This window comes from Dasypus novemcinctus, chromosome 11 (assembly GCF_030445035.2).
Source record: "Dasypus novemcinctus isolate mDasNov1 chromosome 11, mDasNov1.1.hap2, whole genome shotgun sequence".
In the NCBI taxonomy this organism is placed as follows: Eukaryota; Metazoa; Chordata; class Mammalia; order Cingulata; family Dasypodidae; genus Dasypus; species Dasypus novemcinctus.
The window spans coordinates 70,467,453-70,488,206 of record NC_080683.1 but is presented as its reverse complement, the minus strand read 5'-3'; the positions used below and the strand labels follow the sequence as shown (position 1 = coordinate 70,488,206).

At 36.0% G+C, this 20,754-nt stretch overlaps 1 protein-coding gene across 10 annotated transcripts in view; it reads right to left on the bottom strand.

Annotated features, from left to right (window-relative positions):
• The window catches only part of FUT9 (fucosyltransferase 9), a 266,509-nt gene that overhangs the window by 104,178 nt on the left and 141,577 nt on the right, over positions 1-20,754 (bottom strand). For 5 of the 10 annotated variants that reach the window (XR_011650100.1, XM_071218600.1, XM_058307159.2 and 2 more), the window contains one exon: positions 19,765-19,848. The exons of 3 other annotated variants lie outside the window; for them this stretch is intronic. The gene's annotated coding sequence lies outside the window, so the exon portion shown is untranslated. Of the gene's footprint in view, positions 1-13,672; positions 13,737-19,764; positions 19,849-20,754 lie in introns of all 10 variants that reach the window. 2 more of the 10 variants (XM_071218601.1, XM_058307162.2) reach the window with 1 other exon arrangement.

The following is a 20,754-nucleotide window of genomic DNA, read 5'->3' as shown; positions in this document are numbered from 1 at the left end:
AAGTAGCCACCAGAAATGGTTTTTTAAACCTGCTGACTCAAACACTGATATTTCTATAACCCTGGAACCATCAGAATGGATTTTATACACATTTGATCAATTAGTGGCAATGCACCTCAGTGAATACTCATATGCAAGTCTATAAATCTATAATGTCAACTTCCAAAGTCGGTCAGTAAGAAAAGGACTCGCTCCAAAGAGCACATTTCTTAAACCAATTAATCAACAACATTCTCACCTGAGAAATCATCTTTCCACAAATGATATCAGCACACTTTTCCGAAAGTCCCACCAATAACTTAATTCCACCCTTCTCCAAAACCCTGTATAATTATCAGCAGTCCTCTCTGCTCTAAGAACCTTTGCCTGATCAGTATAGCTCTTCCTTCCTTAAGTAAGCAATAGATCCAGCTTTGCGCTCTTTTGCATTTAAGATATTGAGGGCTGGTGCCCATTCTACTGGCAGTGATAACTCTGGAAGTTAACAATTTGTGCAACAGCTTTGGAAAAATTATATGCAGTCATATCCTTTGACTTTGGAATTTAATTAGAAATTTGCCGAAATAGGGCATAATCCTAGTTATGCATTTTTGTACTTAATCCTTAAAATTCCACAATATAAGCCCTATTTTTAATGCTTTTTAAATTTTTTTTATTTTTAAAGAAGCTTTAGATTATGTAAATGCTACATAAAAAAATAAAGGGATTCCCATGCATCCTACTCCCTCCACCTTCCACAGTTTTCTGTATTAACATTCTTCATTAGTGTGGTACATTTGTTGCAATTGATGGACACATTTTAAAGCATTGCCCCTAAGCATGAATTACAGTTTACATTGTAGTTTACACTCTCTCCTGCACAATTTTGTAAGCTATGACAAAATATACAATGGCCTGTATAGATCACTGCAATGTTATGCAAAACAAATCCAGAAAATGCTGCCATATTACACCTATTCTTCCCTCACCCATCCCTCAGAACCTCTAGTGGCCACTGCTTTTATATTAATGATAAGTCCTATTTTTATTTCCAGTTTTTACTTAAGGAAACCAGGACTTAAAACATTTAGAATCTTTATCATAACCACACACTTAATATACCCTGAACATCTGCAGGTTCACTCCTGAGCCAGAATTGGGTTCCTGAGCTCTACTTCTTCTCCAAGAGAAATTGATTTAAAATTAAAAACAAAACAAAATAAAATAACATTTGATTAATATTTAAATTGAAGTGTTCTTTATAAAAATTGAAAACCCAGGAATGCCCAAGACAAGGAAAGAGTTAAAGGTATGGTTTTTCACTTAATAAAATATTAATAAAAATGACAACCATGAAATTATGACTATGTAAAAATATGAGTTGATATTGAGCATAAAAATCCAAATGCAAAATTATAAATTTACCATGTAAAATTATGTGTTTCTAGAGATTAGAACTAAAAAGATGTCTGGACAAATAACCATGTGAAATTCTGGACTGGTTGGGTATTGAGTGAAATATGTTTTTCTTCAGTTTTATTGCTCTAAGCTTGTTTCATAGCAAACATTAATCTAGATGTAAATTGTGGTCTCTGTTTCTGAGGGTTCTTGCCAGTCATCCCATATTCTATGGGATTTCCAGTGATCCACAAGATTTCTGAGAATTCTATAGGTTTAATGAACTAATGGGTATTTCAGGCTCTTCTTCCTGCCCTGGAGATCTCCAAATTCCAGTCATATCTTATCCACATATATTTTCCCCTCCCTCTGATTGCCTTGACTTGGATGTGAACTCAGCCACTTTACTTTGATTTCTCCAGAAATTTTTCACACAAGGCATATGGTGAGGAGGTATTTCTGAATTTTTGGTTCTGAAGGGGTGTTACATCATAGCAAAGTATGCAAGCTAGAAATAGTTGAAAATAACTAAAATTAAAATCCAAAACCTACAGAATGATTGTTTATAAGGGTATCTAGAAAGACCATATAGCTAATCTATATGGTTTAAATAAAAGTTTAGGGTATTTTTACCTGTCTCTACTTATCCTAAGTACTCACTAGCATAAACATTTACACCAAAATGTTCTTCCTAGAACATAGAACAACAGGGCTGTTGCACTGTGAAGTGTTTTCTTGTCTCTTTTTACTGCAGCTACAGGGAAATCTGTCTTTCAAAATAAAAATGTAAGACCAATTTAAAAATAATAAATTCAGTTTTTGCAGACACCTTTGTTAACTAATTTTTTCCCAAGAGCATATAATTTGAAGCATAGACTTGGCATACTTTAAAACAAGAATATTTCATTGAAGGGATAAGAAGAGAAAAAGTGGAGAGTAGGTAGTCTCATAGTGTAACAGTTTGATATTATTGATGGATTCCAAAAAGCAATATTGGATTATATTTATAAACTGATCTTTTCCTTTGGGCATATTAGATTAGGTTTACTTGATAAAGAAATTATGTAAACCTCCTGTGCCAGTAGGGAGTTGAATCTCCATTCTTTGGTGGGTGAAGACATACAAATGAAAAACATGGCAAAAGACAGAGTTGGAGGGTTTTTGGTGTTAGAGGTTTGATGTTGGAGTTTGATGCTGAAGCCTTAAATTGGAGACCCGGGAAGAGAGGAACCCCAAGCCTAGAAAGGAGCAAGTCCAGAGAGCCTGAACCCTCACAGATGTTGGCAGCCATCTTGCTCCAACACGTGAAAATAAAGATTTGGATGAGGAAAGTGACTTATGCTTTGTGGCCTGGTATCTGTAAGCTCCTACCCCAAATAAATACCCTTTATAAAAACCAACCAATTTCTGGTATTTTGCATCAGCACCTCTTTGGCTGACTAATACACAAAGGCACAGGCTTCTATAGCCATTGATTTTGGCACTATGATTTAGGCAAAAGTAATGACATCTGTTATTGGACAACCAAAATAGAGCAGTAAGTTCTTTGGGGCACAGAGGATAGAAATATTTTACCCTCAATTTTTTCCCCAAATTATTCAAGTTCCATAGGGTTCCGTATCAGTAAATATGTTCTTTCATTGTTTAAACAAGTTTTTCATGGATGCATAAAGCCCTGTCCATTGTATGAAAGATATCAGGGGGTCCACTAAAAAAATACTTTATTTTCCCATCCTCCCATCATCTTCCATCCTTTCATGCATCCATCTATCTATCTTTGCTCTACCCTTCTTGGAATGGGAGGCAGTTTCTATGTAGATTATTTAGAGTTCTTCTGTAAGGAAAACTTGTTCTTTCTCCCTCTTTTACATTTATTTACTTATTCAATAATTTTTTTTCAGCGTGGATTCATGGATATTGATTGAGTTATAATTTATTTGGTTATTATCTAATACTTCTGTATTAGTCAGTGTTCTCTAGAGAAACAGAATCAATAAGATCTGTCAATAGTATGTGATTCTTTAAGAATTTCTCACGCAGCCATGGGGATGCACAAGTCCAGGTTCCACAGTCAGGCTGCGACCAGGAGCTGCAATGAAAGTCCAGTGAAGGTTCCTGATGAGTTCTGGGAGATGTTGTCTGTCCAAAGACGAGCTGGGAAATTCTCTCCAAATGCTGGAATCACTTTCCCTTTTAAGGGATTCAACTGATTGGGTTAAGCATCACTCATTGCTGCTGGCAATCTTCCTGACTGATGTAAGTATAACCAGCTATCTATGATTTACCACTGCAATAAAGTCAATGGTGACTCAAGTCCATAAATGCCCTTGTATTACAGTTAGCCCAGTGCTTGCTTGACCAAACAACTGGGCACAATTACCTGGCCGAGTTGACACAATTGCCTAACCATCACAACTATCATTTATTTTCTTGCTCAATTTATTTTAGCTTTGGCATTGGGTATTTTTTCCAGTTGGTTTCTTGTCTTTTTGACATAACCTAACAATTCTTTTTTGTGTTTTTTATTTTTTCGGTCACTTGCTAACTTGCTGGCACTATAATTTGCTCTAGGCTTATTTTGTATTTTTCCTGTGCCAGTCCTAGAATCAGTCATTTCTACTAGGAGACCTGATTTTTTAAATTAGAGAATGGCATTTAGAAAAAAAACTAGAGCATAAGAGGAGCTCACTGCAACTGGGGTCACTGCTCCTAGGATCTCTTGGCAGATAGGTTTTATAAATATACGCATGTATACCCATTTAGGCACAGATATCTATATTTATTTGTGTACCTCTTTCTCTGAAGGTAAGAAACCCAGCTCCCAGTATAAAATAATATGTACTTATTTTTCGTACCATAGTAAGCATGCAAACTAGGTTCAAATTGCTTACCTATATCCTTGTGAGGAACAAATTTATCAACTAAAATAGTATGAATGTACAATATGTTTTGTCTTTAATTTTATAATGTCCTATCAAAACATTGTTTTCCAAATTTATGTAGGTTGCCTCCTTTTACCCCATCATCTTTAGCAGGGTTTTGTCTTTTATTTGTCTTTTGGTTAGATTAAATTGTCAGAGATTGCAATCCATCTTGGGATACCTCAACATTCTGTGTGTTTTCTTACTCTAATTTTCATTCTGCACAGTTCACTATCTATCACTAACAAATAAGCATGGCAGTATAAAAGTCCATGGGTTTGACAGATACTTAGAATCATAAGTCCAGTACCACAAACCCATACCGAACAGTCACACTGCCCCCAAAATTCCCTTGTGCAGCCACCTTACAGTGAACCCTGCCCTCACCCCTAACTCCTGGCAACCGCTTATCCATTTACATCTCTGTTTTGCCTTTTCTAGAATTTCTTATACATGGAGTCATAGAAAAAGCTATCGTTTAGGTCTACCTTCTTTCATTTAGCAAAATGCATTTAATTCATCCATATTGTTCTAAGAACCAATAGTTCTTTCTGTTTTATAGCTGAGTATTATCCCATAGTATAGGCATACCACAGTTTGTTCATCCACTCATCAGTTAATGGACATCTTGGAAATTTCCAATATTTTGCCAATTATGGATAAAGTTGCTATAAATATTAACATGAAAGTTTTCTGTGTAAACATATGTTTTCAATTCAGTTGGATAAACACCTGGGAAAGGGATTGCTGGATCATATAGGTGCATGTATAACTTTTTAAGAAACTGAGGAACTGTTTTCCAAAGTGGCTGTACCATTTTTCATTCCCATCAGCACTGAAAGAAGTTAGTATGGTTCCACATAGTCATCAGCAATTGGTCAGGTTTTCTTTTTTTTGTTGTTGTTTGTTTGTTTCAAAATTTTATCCATTCTACTAGGTGTGTGGTGGTATCCTTGTTATGGTTTTAATTTCCCTATTGACTAATAATGTTGAACATCTTTTCATATACATATTGACCACTTCCCTCCTTAATTTTCAACAATGAGAAATGTAGAGTAAGAAATTTCCTACTGTGCAAATACTGCTTCACTTCTCTTTTTTTTCTTTTACTTTTTTTCATTTATCTCATTAATAGGAAATATATATGGACTTCCAGGAAGATGGCATGGAAGTAGGTAGACATAGTTCAACTCTCTCACAAAAACAATGGAGGAAGGGCAAAAAGCTATCCAAGGGGGTTGCTTTGAGGATCTGCAGACAAGGAGAGTGTTGTGCATTACTTAGGAGGGCGAGAGACAGATAAACAGAGGCCAAAGGAAAACTGTAAGTTATTCATCCCTGTGGCTGGGAAGGGCACAAATACCCCACCCTCAATGGAAATTGCCTTGGTAATTTTTTTTTTGTTTATTTGTTTGTTTTGGTTTAGGTTTTTCAATCTGTTATTTTTTATTTTTTTATCTTTTTAAATAATTCTTCATTTTATTTGCTAAAACTGGGTACCTCAGTTGTGGACAGTGGGCTGCAGGGTGATTGACTGATGAGCACCAGCAGCCTGAGATGGTTCCTAGGAGTCTAAGAGGGAAGCCTGTTTTTCCTGGGTTGTTTTTTGTTTGTTTGTTTTTTGTTTTCTCTGCTCTTTCTTTGTTTCCTGCTTCTCTTTTCCTTATTTTTTTGACTTAGTTTACTTCTTTTCTTTCTTTCATTTTTCCCTCTTTTGCTACTTTTCTTTCATTCTACATTTTCTTATTTGGTCTTCATTTTTCCTTTTTATCTTTTTCTTTCCATCTCTTCTCATCTTTCCAGGCTTTTTAAAAATTCTCTTTTTTTCCTGTATAATTTTTATTCCACCTTTTTGTTCTTATTCCTTTATATTTTTTAATGATTTTTTACTCATTACTTATTTTCCCAGCTCTTGTACAGTTCCTTTTCTATTTTTTAAAAAATTATTACTACCTACTATTATTATTTTTCTCTTTTTCCTAATCTGTGGACTTAATATTTTTTCAAGTTGTTCAGACAACTACAGGGTATAGAATAAAAGGAACCAATTGTCAAAAAGGAACCTTACCACAAACATGCACCAGAAAACCCTAGAGTAGAAAGACAATAAGCCCATCAGGATAAATAGATGCCTGGTACAAGAAATCTGTTGGTTTTCATAAAGGGTATTTATTTTGGGTTAAAGCTTATAGGTACAAGGCCCTAAAGAGTCCAACTCCAGGTACCATAAAAGGTACTTTTTCATCCAAGTCACTTGCCACGTGTTGAAGTAAGATGGCAGACCTGGATTCTCCTTTCTTCTTCCTCTTAAGGCTCTGTAGGCCCAGCTTCTTCTGATCTTGGCTGTAGGCTGGCATAGTGTTTGTTTCTTTCTAGGCTTCCTCAGTTCAGCTGCTCTGTTCTCTTCAGCTGCAAACTATCAGGCAAATGGCTCATCTCTTTATCCGAGGCACAGGATCAAAGTTCTCTCCTCTGCTGTGTCTATGAAGCTTTGTTTCTTCCTGTGCCTTCTTAAATGAATACCTATTTATATCAGACCACCAAGGGGTAAGCTAAGTTATACCCTACTGATGGGGTAGAATCAAAGCCCTCATCTTAACATAATTTAATCAAAGACATCTCAGCTGAATCTAACACAATCAAAGGAGATCATACACAGAGGAAGACACCAGTTTACAATCATAATCCTTCTCTTTTTGGAATTAATAAAATATATCAAACTGCTATACTTAGACATCAACAAAAAATTACAAGCCTTACTAAGAAATAGGAAGACATCGCCCAGTTTAATGATCAAACTAAAAAACAAGATGACATGCAGAACATGGAACAACTAATCAAGATCGTCCAAACAGATATCATGAATCATTTTAATGAAGTGAAGGAAGACATAAAAAATAGTAAGAAGACACTGGGGGAACATACTGAAGAAATAGTAAACATACAAAAAAGATAATGGATCTGATGGAGATGAATGGCACAATGCAAGAAATAAAAAATACTCTGGAGGTACATAACAGCAATTTGAACAGGTGGAATTAAGAATTAGTAACGTAGAAGATAATATATCGGAAATCAGATGGATAGCAGAACAGATAGCCAGACAGAAAGAAAAATCCAGGAGGGACTCAGGGAATTGGATGACAACATGAAACACACAAACACTATAGGCATCCTAGAGGGAGAAGAGAAGGGAAAGGCAGCAGTAGGAGTGTTGATGGAAATAATGGCTGAAAATTTCCCAGCTCTCTTTAGGGACATGGATGTACATGTCCAGGAAGTGCAGCACACCCCAAACACTATAAATCCTAACAGGCTTACCCCGAGACATATACTTATCAAATTGTCCAATGCTCAAGACAAAGAGAGAATGTAGAAAGCAGCAAGAGAAAAGAGATTCATAATATACAAGGGAAACTCGATATGATTAAGTGCTGATTTTTTTAAAATTAATTTATTTTTATTTTTTATTTTTGTCTTTATTTCTTTAATGTTGCATTAAATAAATATGAGATCCCATTTACTCCCCACCCCCCTCACCTGACTCCCCCCCTCGTAACAACAACCTCCTCAATCATCATGAGACATTCATTGCATTTGGTGAATACATCTGAAACCATGGAGGCAAGAAAGCAGTGTGACACAGTAAAGGTACTAAAAAAAAATTAAAACAAAACAAAAAACTACCATCCAAGAATTCTGCATCCAGCAAAGCTGGCATTCAAAAAATGAGGGAGAGTTCAAAATAGTAACTGATAAAGAGAACGTAAAAGAGTTTATCAGTAAGAAATCTACCCTTCAAGAAATACTAAAGGGAGTTCTGCAGGTTGAAAGGGAAAAACAAGAGAGAGAGGGTTGAAGGAGAGTATAGGAAGGAAGATTATTGCTAAGAACAACTAAAAAGATTAAAAGAGAAATAAATACAAAATACAACATATAGAAACCTAAATAAAATATGGGTAACGTAAGTAATGCCTTCAAAGTAAAAACATTGAATGTTACTGGAATAAACTTTTCAATCAAGAGACACAGACTGACAAAGTGGATAAGGAAATATTACCCACTTATATATTGTCTACATGAAAGTCATCTTAGACCAAGAGACACAAGGAGGATACAATTGAATGGTTGGAAAATGATTTTACACATAAACAATAACCAAAAAAGGGCAGGAGTAGCTATACTAATATCAGAAAAAAAGACTGTAAATGCAAAACTATTGTAAGAGACATACACTATATATTAATAAAAGGGGTAATCTATCAAGAAGAAAGAACAATCATAGGCATTATGTACCTAACCAGCATGCCCCAAAATACATGAGGTAAACATTGGAAAAATGAAGTGGAGAAACAGATGTCTCTACAATTTAAGTGGGGGACTTCAATATACCATTATCACCATTTGACAGAACACCTCTACATAGGGTCAATAAAGAAACAGAGTCCTTGAATAATACCTTAGAAGATCTTGGCCTAACAGACACATACAAAACGTTACACCAAAATACGGCAGGATATATACTCTCCTTGAGTGCATATGGATCATTCTCCAGATTAGCCCACATGCTGGCCACAGAACAACTCTCAATGAATTCAGAAAGATTTTAATTATACAATGTAACTTTTCTGACAACAATGGAATGGAAACCAATAAGGACAGAGAACCAAATAGGCACCAAGATATGGAAGTTAAGCAATACACTCAGACAATTAGTGGGTTGCTGTGGGAATGAAAGACTCATACACCAAGGAGGAAACTGCAAAGGAAATCAGTAACTACCTTGAAATGATTGAAAATGAGACCACAACATAGCAAAACCAATGTGATGCAGCAAAAATAGTGGTGAGAGGGAAATCTATAGCCACTAATGCTTATATTAAAGAAGAAAGAGCTCAAATCAAAGACCTAACTGCAAACCTGAAGGAATTAGAAAAAGAACAACTAACTAATCCCAGAGTAAGCAGGAAGAAGGAAATAACAAAGATTAGAGCTGAACTAAATGAAATTGAGAATTAAAAAAAACTAGAAAAAAAATAACAAAACCAAAAGCTGGTTGTATTAGTCAGCCAAAGGGGTGCTGATGCAAAATACCAGAAATTGGTTGGTTTTTATAAAGGGTATTTATTTGAGGTAGGAGCTTACAGAGACTAGGCTATAAAGCATAAATTACTTCCCTCACCAATCTATTTTCATAGTATTGGAGAAGATGGCTGCCAACATCTGTGAGGGTTTAGGCTTCCTGGGTTCCTCCCATCCAAGGTCTTGCCTCTATCTGTGTTCAGGATTCCTCTCTTCCCAGGGCTTACTTCTTTTTCCTCTGTGTGCTTACTTCCTGGAGCTTCAGGTTACGGCTTCAGCATCAAACTCCAACATCAAAAACCTCTAACTCTGTCCTTTGCCATGCCTTTTATTTGTCCCCAAAGGGTGGGGACTCAATGCCCTACTGACACAAAAAGTTTACATGATTACTTAATCAAGCAAACCTCTGAATCCAATATAATCTAATATGCCTAGAGGAAAAGATCAGTTTACAAAATAATCCAATATGTCTTTTTGGAGGTCATCAATAATATCAAACTACTACACTGGTTCTTTGAGATATTAACAAAATTGACATAACCTTATCTAGACTAACACACAAAAAAAGAGAGAAGATGCAAATGCACAAAATAAAATCAAAGAAGGGGATATCATCACTGATCCTACAGAAATAGAGTATCATAAGAGGATACTATAAAAAATTGTATGACAACAAGATGGATAAATTAGATGAAATGGACAAATGTCCAGAAACACAAAAGTAGCCTACATCGACAAAGGAAGGAACTGATGAACTCAACAGAACAATCACAAGTTTTTAGATTGAATTAGTCACCACAAACTTCCCAACTAAGAAGAGCCCAGGACCGATGGCTTCACAGGTGAATTCTACCAATAATTACAAAAAGAACTAACACCAATCCTGCTTAAACTCTTAAAAAAAAAAAAAAGAAGTGGAGGGAACTTTGCTTAATTCATTCTATGATGCCAAAATCACCCTAATACCAAAGCCACATAAAGATGCCACAGGAAAGCAAAACTACCAACCAATCTCTCTAATGAATCTGGATGCTAAAATCCTTAACAAAAAACTTGCTAATCTTATTCAGCATCACGACAAATGAATTATACACCATGACCAAGTGTGGTTCATCCCTGGTATGCAAGGATGGTTCAACATAAGAAAATCAATGTACTATACCACTTTAACAGATTGAAAGAAAATAATCACATGATCATCTCTATTGATGCAAAAAAAAAGCATTTAACAAAATACAGCATCCTTTCTTGATAAAAACACTTCAAAAGATAGGAATAGAAGGAAACTTCTCCAATATGATAAAGTATATCTGAAAAACCCACAGCTGACATCTATGGATGCCGTTTCTCTTTTTAAAATTATCAAACCAGCAGAGGCTGGCCTTAAAAGCTTCAACACTCATCACTCAGCTCTGATTTGTTTTTCAAAAGATAAGCAAGCAACACTTTTGCTTTTTCACATGTCATGATACACTGTAGCCTGCTAACTGCTTTTCAGTTACCCAAATTAATAACAGCTTTTCAACTTTCTCAAGTGTTTTTGGAAGGCTGCTTTGTTACCGCTTTAACTCTTTTTGCAATAACAGTGTTTTTTATGCTTCCTTATTCTTAATGATGGTGGAGACCATTGTTCTAGACATACAGTATTCCCTAGCAATATCAGTAATGTGAATACCACTCTCATATTTACCTACTATGTCTTTTTTTTGCTCAATGGTGGTATGAAGTAATTTTCTTTTGTGCTCAGCACTGTCACTGCTCATTTTCTTAGAATGATGATGAGCAAAAATTCAAAAATACACAAAATGACCACAGAAGCTAAGACCACAGTGGTATGAGCACAGGGCAAGAGCTATCATGTGACTAACATGTGACCCTTTGTTTTGGTTGGAAAGTGTGAGTCAGGAGGCAATAGACAGCAATAAGATCTAGCTTGTGTGTCGAGTATCAAACAAATGAAGAGTACAGGAACAAAATTTTCATGTCAAAATGCACTGAATACTAAATTTTATGAGTTTCCAAGCAGTCCAATACCAAGTTATAACTGTAATAGGCATCTAAATTGGAATGGAAGACTTAAAAATTTTACTATTTACAGATGATATGGTCCTGTACATAGAAAGCCCTGAAAAATCTACAACAAAGCATCTAGAACTGATAAACAAGTTCAGTAAAAAGGCAGGATATAAGATCAAAAGGGAAAAGTAGCATTTCTGTAAGCCAATAATGAACAATCTGAGGAGAAAATCAAGAAAAAAACTTCCTTTTACAATAACAACTGAAAAAATCAAATACTTAGGAATAAACTTAACTAAAGATGTAAAGGACTTATACAGAGAAAATTGCACAACGTTGTTAAAGGAAATCAAAGAAGACCTAAATAAATGGAAGAATACTCCATCCTCATGGATTAGAAGACTAAACATCATTAAGATATATGTCATACCCAAATTGATTTACATATTTAATACAAACCCAATAAAAATTACAACAGCATTTTTTACCGAATAGGTAAACCAAATTATAAAATATATTTAGAAAGGCAAGTGGCTCCAAATAGCCAAAACATATTGAAAAAGAAAAATGATACTGTAAGAATCATACTACTTCACTTTAAAACATACTACTAAGCCACAGTGGTCAAAACTGCATAATTGGCATAGGGATAGATACACTGCAAAATGGAACAGAACTGAGAGTTCTGATATACATTCCCTACATATATGGTCAACTGATAGTCAACAAGACCATAAATCCATTCATTTGGGAGAGAATGGCCTCTTCAACAAATGGTGCTTGGAGAACTGGATATCCATATCCAAAAGAATTAAAGAGGAATACCATCTCTCACCTTATACAAAAATGAACTCAAGATGGATCAAAGATCTAAATATAAGAGCCAAGACCATAAATATCTTGGAAGATAACACAGGGAAGCATCTACTAGATCTTGTACTAGGAAAGATTTCATAAACTTTTTACCCAAAGTATGAGCAATAAAAGTAAAAAAAATAGATAAATAGGATCTCTTCAAAATTAAAAACTTTTGCACCTCAATGGAGTTTGTCAAGCTTGTGAAAAGTTAGCCTACTCAATGGGATAAAATATTTGTTAATCATCTATCCAATAATGGCCTAATACCCAGGATATATAAAGAAAACCTATACTTCAAGAATAAAAAGCCAAAAAAAATTTTTAAAATGGGCAAGCGATTTGAATATACATTTCTCCAAAGAAGAAGTACAAGTGGCTAAAAAGCACATGACAAGATGCTCAATGTCACTACTTATTAGGGAATTGCAAATCAAATCCGGGATGAGATATCATTTTACATCCATTAGACTGGCAGTTGTTAAAAAATACAGAGGACTACAAGTATTGGAAAGGATGTGGAGGAAAGGCAACACTTGTTCACTGTTGGTAGGAATGCAGAATGATGCATCCACTGTGAAGGACAGTTTGCAGTTCCTCAGCTAACTATAGAACTGCCATATGAGTCAGCAATCCCATTCTTGGGTATATTCTCAGAAAAATTCAAAGCAGGGGCACAAACAGATATATACACACCATTGTTCATAGCAGCATTATTCACTGTTGTCAAAAGTTGGAAGCAACCCATGTCCATCAACAGATGAATGGATAAGCAAATTGTGGTATATATATACAATATAATATTACTTAGCTGTAGGAAGGAATGGCATATTAACACACAGGATAACATGGATGAATCTTGAAGACCTTATGCTGAGTGAAGCCAGTCATTGAAGGACAAATGTTACATGATCTCACTGATACTACTTCAGCAAATTGAACAGACACACAGCTGGAATCTGGAAAATAGTTGTTAAAAGAGACAGAAAGGAAGTAGAGGGTGCTGAGCCAATGCTCAATATGGGCAAAATCATAGATAAGGTGGAATAGTGTGGTTGGGCAGTGGATGGGGTGATAGTGTGCATTGATGTGATTGGGTTCTGTGGTACAGGAATGTGACAGGGAGTAGGGTGGGTGGGATGGGTTGAACTATCCATGGAATTGAGGGAAGGGTTGGTGGAAAGAACAGGTGAACTCTTGGTACTTGCAGGTCTGTGATTAAAACTACAATGGTGGGAATGCTCTTTTGGCAAATATGACAGAGAAGGGTTATTGGTGCAGGGCATTGGAGGTAAAGGTATATGTGGGATAGAGTGAACCTGGGGCATGCCACTATGGAATATGAAAGGGTTCATCTTGTCAATGCATGTTATATCAGTAAGTGAATACCCACACAATAAACAAGAAAATATTAAACTCACTTCCTGGGGAGTCCTGCTATGTTTTCAATCAGAGGCAAGAATCTTTCAAGAACATAGGTAGTGCCTAATAATGGAAAATAGACCAATATGTCAAGCTATCAATATTATTGCATGTAACTATGAACTTTATTCTTCAAAAATTTAAACTTAGGGGTTACCTAGGTTCCAATGGGAAGGGGAGGAAGAATAGATGGAACATGGTGCATTTTTAGGGCATTGAAATTGTTCTGCATGATCTTGCAATAACAGATACAAGTCATTTTAAATTTTGTCAAAACCTATAAAAGTGTATGGTGCAAAAAGTAAGCCATAATGCAAACTATTGATGGTGGTTAGTAGCAATTCTTCAATATTTATACATCAACTGTAACAAATGTGCCATCCACATGTAAAATGTTATTAATATGGGAGAGTGGGATGGGAGAGGGTGTTGGATATATGGGAATCCCCTATATTTTCTTTCTGTTTTGTTTTGTTTTATTTTTTATATACATTTTTATTTTTTAAAAGATACTTAGATTGCATAAATATTACATAAACAATATAGGGGATTCCCATATTCCCCACTCCCTAGCCCTCCCACATTTTCCGATATTAACAACATCCTTCATTAGTGTGTTACATTTGTTACAATTGATGAACACATTTTGGAGCATTGCTTCTAAGCATGGATTGCAGTTTACACTCTCTCCCACACATTTTTGAAAGTTATTACAATATATATAATGGCTTATTTCTGTCACTGCAATGTCATTCAAGACAATTCCCAAGTCCTAAAAATGCCCTCAAATTACACATAATTTTTCCCTCTCCCTCCCATCAGAATTTCCAGTGGTCACTGCCTCCATATCAATGATAAAGTTCTTCCACTGCTAGAATCACCATAAGTCTATAGTAGAATAACAGTAAATCTGACCTAGTCCATCATTCATTCCCCAATCCTGAAGATCTGGGTTGGTGATACCCACTGCCCCTCTAACTGAGAGGGGGCTTAGATCCCATGGGGCAGTGGATGGGACAATCTTGTTTGCAGTTGCAGATTCTCTGTTTCTTGAGATGGTTGTTGTCCATCATCATCTCCTTATTAGTTGTCCTGGGTTAGTCAAATGAACTGGAGAGTAGGTGCTGCAAATGTGTTGAGATTCATGGCCCAACTGGTATATGTACAGGCCAACAATTGAAGTCTCTTGGACATACACCTATCATTTCCAGTATTAACTATAAGTTCAAATAAAAGGGACAGAAGAGCCATGTGTAAAAAAACTGCAACTAAGTCAAAATCTGTCATACTGGGAAGCATAAATTCCAGAGCAGGGCCCACTGGTAGGGTGCCAAATTCTTGATCTGTCTGCCCTGCCTATAGTATCTGGATGTCTCCAGAGCCCTCAGGAGCCCCACTACATGAGGCAATATTTACTTTGGCAGTCAATGGAATCCTGCTGAGACATGTATAAATATAAACTCTGGAATGACCTTCTGACTCACTCTGAAGTCTCTTAGCCATATAAACTCATTTTCTTTACCTTTTTGGTCAAGGTCTTTTTCCAGTTGCATTGCTAGTTGGTGCTTGGTAGTAATCCCTTGGTGCCAGGGAGGCTCATCCCTGGGAGTCATGTACCACACTAGGGGGAAGGTAATGATGAGTGGGAAGGTGTTGAATTCCAATCCTGGGGAGTCCTGCTATGATCTCAAATAGAGAGGCGGGAGTCACTTGATAGCATAGGCAGTGCCTAATAAGGGAGGACAGGTCAGTATGTCAAGCCCTATATGTTGTTGCAAGTAACTATGAATCTTGTCCTTCAATGAGTTCATCTTGATGGTTAACCTGGGTCCTGAGTGCAGGAGAAGGGAGGAATAGAATAGATGGAACATGGGACATTTTTGGGGCAATGGAATTGTTCTACATGATTTTGCAATGATGGATACAGATCATGTTAAACTTCATCAAAATCTATAAAAGTGTACTGTCTAAAATGTAAACCATTGACCACGGTTAGTAACAATGTCTCAATATTTGTACATCAATTGTAACAAATATACTATCTATATGAAATATATTATTAATAGGGGAGAGAGGAAAGGGGGAAGGATGTTGGATATACAGGAATCACCTATATTCTGTATGTGACTTTTTTGTAACTTAAAGCTTCTTTGAAGCCAAATTGAAAAAATAAGACATTGGGGGAATAAACAAAAGGAAATGTCACTGTGCATACAAGACAACAGATATTCCAGTGATGAAGTACATAAAGTCGAAAAACATTTTTTTAATTTTATATTTTTAAATTTTTAAATTATTTCAAACCTAAAAAAATTTGTATTTTAATTGTAATTTTTAAAACTATCATTATTATATCATTTTCCTTTTAGTTGTATTCAGTTATTTTGTTGGCTTCAATTTTGAAGGAGTTTTGGATCACAGAAGGGTTACAGCTGTAAAGACATAATGAATAAAAATATTTTTTCTTTTGTATTTTATTTGTTATTTATTATTATTATTACTTTATTTTAGTGTTAATTTTATTTGGGTTATTTTGGCTTTGTTTTGGGGGAGGTTTTGGATCACAGAAAGATCACAACTGTGGCAAGGGAGGATCACTAGTGTGGGGTGTCAGGGATGGGGGGATGTGCATGGAGGTATACACCTGGGACATACCTCTAAGGCAGCTGAAAATGTTCAAGTGTTTATGGGACATTGTCTAGGTGGGTGGAAACCCACACAATAACCAAAAGAATACTGAATTCCCATCCTGAGGAGTCCTGCTAATTCTCTAATAGAGTGGCAAGAATTCCCTGAGTATATGGGCAGTACCTAGTAAAGGAGGACAGACCATTATGCCAGACCCTTGATTTTGATGATTGTGCTCATGAACTTTTTCATGAAATACAATTCTTTGAAACTTAACCTTATATGTAAGAATTACCTCCTGAAAGTCTCCATGTTGCTCAAAAGTGGCCTCTCTCTAAGTAAAATATAAAGCATATAAATGCACTAGCTTCCCCTATCCCCAGCAAGGGATATGACTCCTAGAGATGAGCCTCCCTGGCACTGAGGGATTATTACCAAGCACTCAGTAGTAATGATCTGGTAAAAGACCTTGACCAAAAGGGGGAAATATTAAATACAAGTGAGTTCTTATGGCTGAGAGATTTCAAAGTGAGTCAGGAGGTCATTCCAGAGGTTACATTTATGCATGTCTCAGCAGGATCTCATTGACTGCCCAGTAAACAGTGCTTCAAACAGTGAGTCTCCTGAGGGCTCTAGAGACATCTAGACATTATAAACTGGGCAGACAATCTCAGGAATTTGGCACCCTGTTAGTGGGCCTTACTTTAGAATGCATGCTCCTAATATATTGGAGTTAGACTCATATATAATCTCCCTACACCTGGCTTTTCTGTCCCTTTTATTTGAACCTATAATTAGCACTGTACTTGCTAATTATATGGTCCAGAGATTTAAATCTTCAGTCTGTTCATTTGCCAGTTGAGGCCTGAATCTCAGCAGAGTTACAACAGCTATTTTTCATTTCTTTGGACTCACCCAGGACAATTAAAAAAAGGATGATGGTGGACAATGCCCATCCGAAAAAAAGAATGTCTACAACTGCAAGCAAGATAGTTCCATCCATCTGTCCCTTGGTACCTAAGCCCCTTCTCAGTCAGAATCAGAGTAGGTGTCACCATCCCCAAATCCTCAAGATTGGGGAATGAACAATGGACTAAATAGACTTATTATTCTACTATTATTCTATTATAGACATTATTCTAGCAATGGACGAACTTGCATCATTTATAAAAAGGCAGTGGCCACCAGAGGTTTTGAGGGAAAGAGTGGGAAGAACTGGTGTAACATGGGGGCATTTTCAGGACATTGGAATTGTCCTGCATAACAATGCAATGACAGATACAGGCCATTTTAACATTTTGTCAAAACACACAATTGTGTGGGGTGAAGTATAAAGTATAATATAAACAATAGTCCATGGTTAGTAGCAGTTCTTCAATATGTATTCATCAATTGTAACAAATGTACCACACTAATGAAAGATGTTTGGGAAAGTGTGGGAAGGCACAGAGGTGGAATATATGGGAATCCCCTATACTTCTGACATAACGTTTATGTAATCTAAAACTTCTTTTTAAAGAAAATTTAAAAAAAACTTAAAAAAGAGAATATATATATACACACATGAAAACACAAACATATATATATATATATATACATATACACACACACACATATATTTGTATATATTGGTGATTGCGATGGTTTGAAGCTCTATGGACCCCAGAAAAGTATGATCTTAAATTTAATCCATTCATGTGAGTATAACCCACTGTACATATGATCTTTTAGTGTATAGCATTTTTTTTACTTTTCCAAATTCTACTCAATTTATTCATTTTTTTAAAAGATATTACATTAAAAAAAATGAGGTCCCCATTCGCCCCCACCGCCCCCACCCCACCACTCCCCCCACAATAACACTCTCCCCCATTATAATGTCACATCCACTGCATCTGGTGAGTACATCTCCAGGCATCGCTGCACCCCATGTCCCGTGTTTCATACCATAGCCCACACTCTCCCACATTCCATCCAGTGGGCCATGGGAGGACAAGTGTATAGGATTTTAACATAAGTTAAGATGTGATCCACCTCATAAGGGTCTTAATCTTCTTACTTTATAAATCCTTTATAAGAGAGTGAAATTCAGACAAAAAGTGAGAAAGTCATGGAATCAAGAAGCTAAAAGCAATGGAACTGGAAGGGAATGGAAAGACCCGCAGGGACTGCCATGTGACAGAGGAGTAGAAGATCACCAGCAGCTAGTCTTTGGGAAGAAGCATATGATGATGTCTAGATGTGGATGCCTAGCCTCAAAAGTGTAAGCTTGTAAGTTAATAAATTCTCATTGTTAAAAGCTTACCCATTTCTGATATATTGCTTTAGGCAGCCTAGCAAGCTTGAGCAGTGGCATAGTGATTATTTAGTCAAAACTAAGGTCTGCTTATCAGAAAGATAGCTAATATAGAATGAAATTGACTTAAAAGAAATTTCAAGAAATTATATGCTTTAAACATAAAATTTAGGGAAGTGGACTTGGCCCAGTGGTTAGGGCGTCTGTCTACCACATGGGAGGTCCATGGTTCAAACCCCGGTCCTCCTTGACCCGTGTGGAGCTAGCCCATGCTCAGTGCTGATGCGTGTAAGGAGTGCCGTGCCACCAAGGGTATCCCCTGGGGAGGGGAGCCCCACATGCAAGGAGTGCGCCCCATAAGGAGAGCCGCCCAGCACGAAAGAAAGTGCAGCCTGCCCAGGAATGGGGCCGCACAGATGGAGAGTTGACACAACAAGATGATGCAACAAAAAGAAATACAGATTGCCATGCCACTGACAACAGAAGCAGACAAAGAAAAACACGCAGCAAATAGACACAGAGAACAGACAACTGGGTGGGAGGGGGGAGGAAGGGGAGAGAAATAAATAAATAACTCTTTAAAAAAAGTTTAGTGCATCCACATTTTAAAACTTTTACCAACAGTTTAGATACCTTAAGAATATTTATTTTTAGATTTATGGAAAAATATAATGAAACACCATGGGTGTATTTTTCTGGCATGGTATACAACTACATTCAGCTTTAACTTTGATAAGCTGTTAAATTTTATGTTTAAGAAATACCTTCATAGCCATCATAATTAACCTTCTAGCACCAATGCCAATGATGTACTGTGTTAATAACAGGGGAGTATGGAAAAAATATGCCAAATGTACACTATAGATCATAGTTAGTGGTAATATTCTGATATTTTCCCATAATTTGTAACAAATGTTCCACAGTGGAGTGGTGTGTTGCTGAAGGGTTGTTGCATGAGAATTCTACACATGTGCATGATTGTTTTGTAAGTTCATAAGCTCTGTAATGAAAATATATTTTAAAAAAAGATAACCTGCTAAAACTATTCAATACCTTGGATGATTTTTAGCTCATCATTTTCTGAAACAATATAAACGATCCGTAAGTTCCAATGGGACACATTTCACCCACAATCAAGCTAGCTTGAGAAGGTCAATATATACTTACAATATAGAGAACATATCATGGGAGGCACATAGGCAGTGGATTATTCTGCTCTATTGTCAACCCTTGAGTTTTTACATTCTAAACCTGTTGTGAAAAAGAGGGAAAGGGAAAGAGGAAAAAGATGTTAGTTAAATATAGTATTGTGTAGTGTAGATCTTTAAGTAATCCCACACCTAAAAAAACTCTGAAAGAAATCACTCATCTTAAATAAATCATTCCATATTCATTAGTGTATCATCTGCTTATATGAATTTATGATTTCTTTCTAATTTTAGGAAAATTCTATTGAACTGAATTTATTACAATATACAATAAAAAGAACAAATGCTGTAATTGAAACTCTAGGAAAGTGAATAAGATATGTTGGTAGCTAAAAATGTTTCATGGTATTTATTTTTTTCTAAATTTTCCACTTACAGACTAAGTTGTATCCACAGCATGCATGTGCACACAGACATACACACAAATCACAAAGAAGCCAAAATGTATTAAATTATCCAGATGTTTATAAATATGTGGATGCTTGGCAAAATAAAAAGCAAATAATTAAATGAGTTCCCTAAGCATCTTTAATTTTCATCTTTTTAAAAATATTTATTTTTAAAGAAGCTGTAAATTGCATAAGTGTTACATTAAATATATAGGGGATTCCCATAAGCCCAATCTCCTTCCCCTCCCATACTTTCCCACATTAACAACAACCTTCATTACTGTGGTACAGTTGCTAAAATTGATGAACACGTATTAAAGCATTGCTACTAACCATGGACTAAAGTTTACATTATAGTTTACACTCTGTTCCACACAATTTTGTAGGTTATGACAAAATACAAAATGGCCTATATTCATCATTGCAATATCATACAGGACAATTCCAACATCCTGAAAATGCTCCCATTATCTCATCTATTCTTCCCTCTCCCACCCCTCCAAATCTCTGGTGGCCACTGCCTTTATATCAATGATAAAAGTTCTTCCATTGCTAGAATA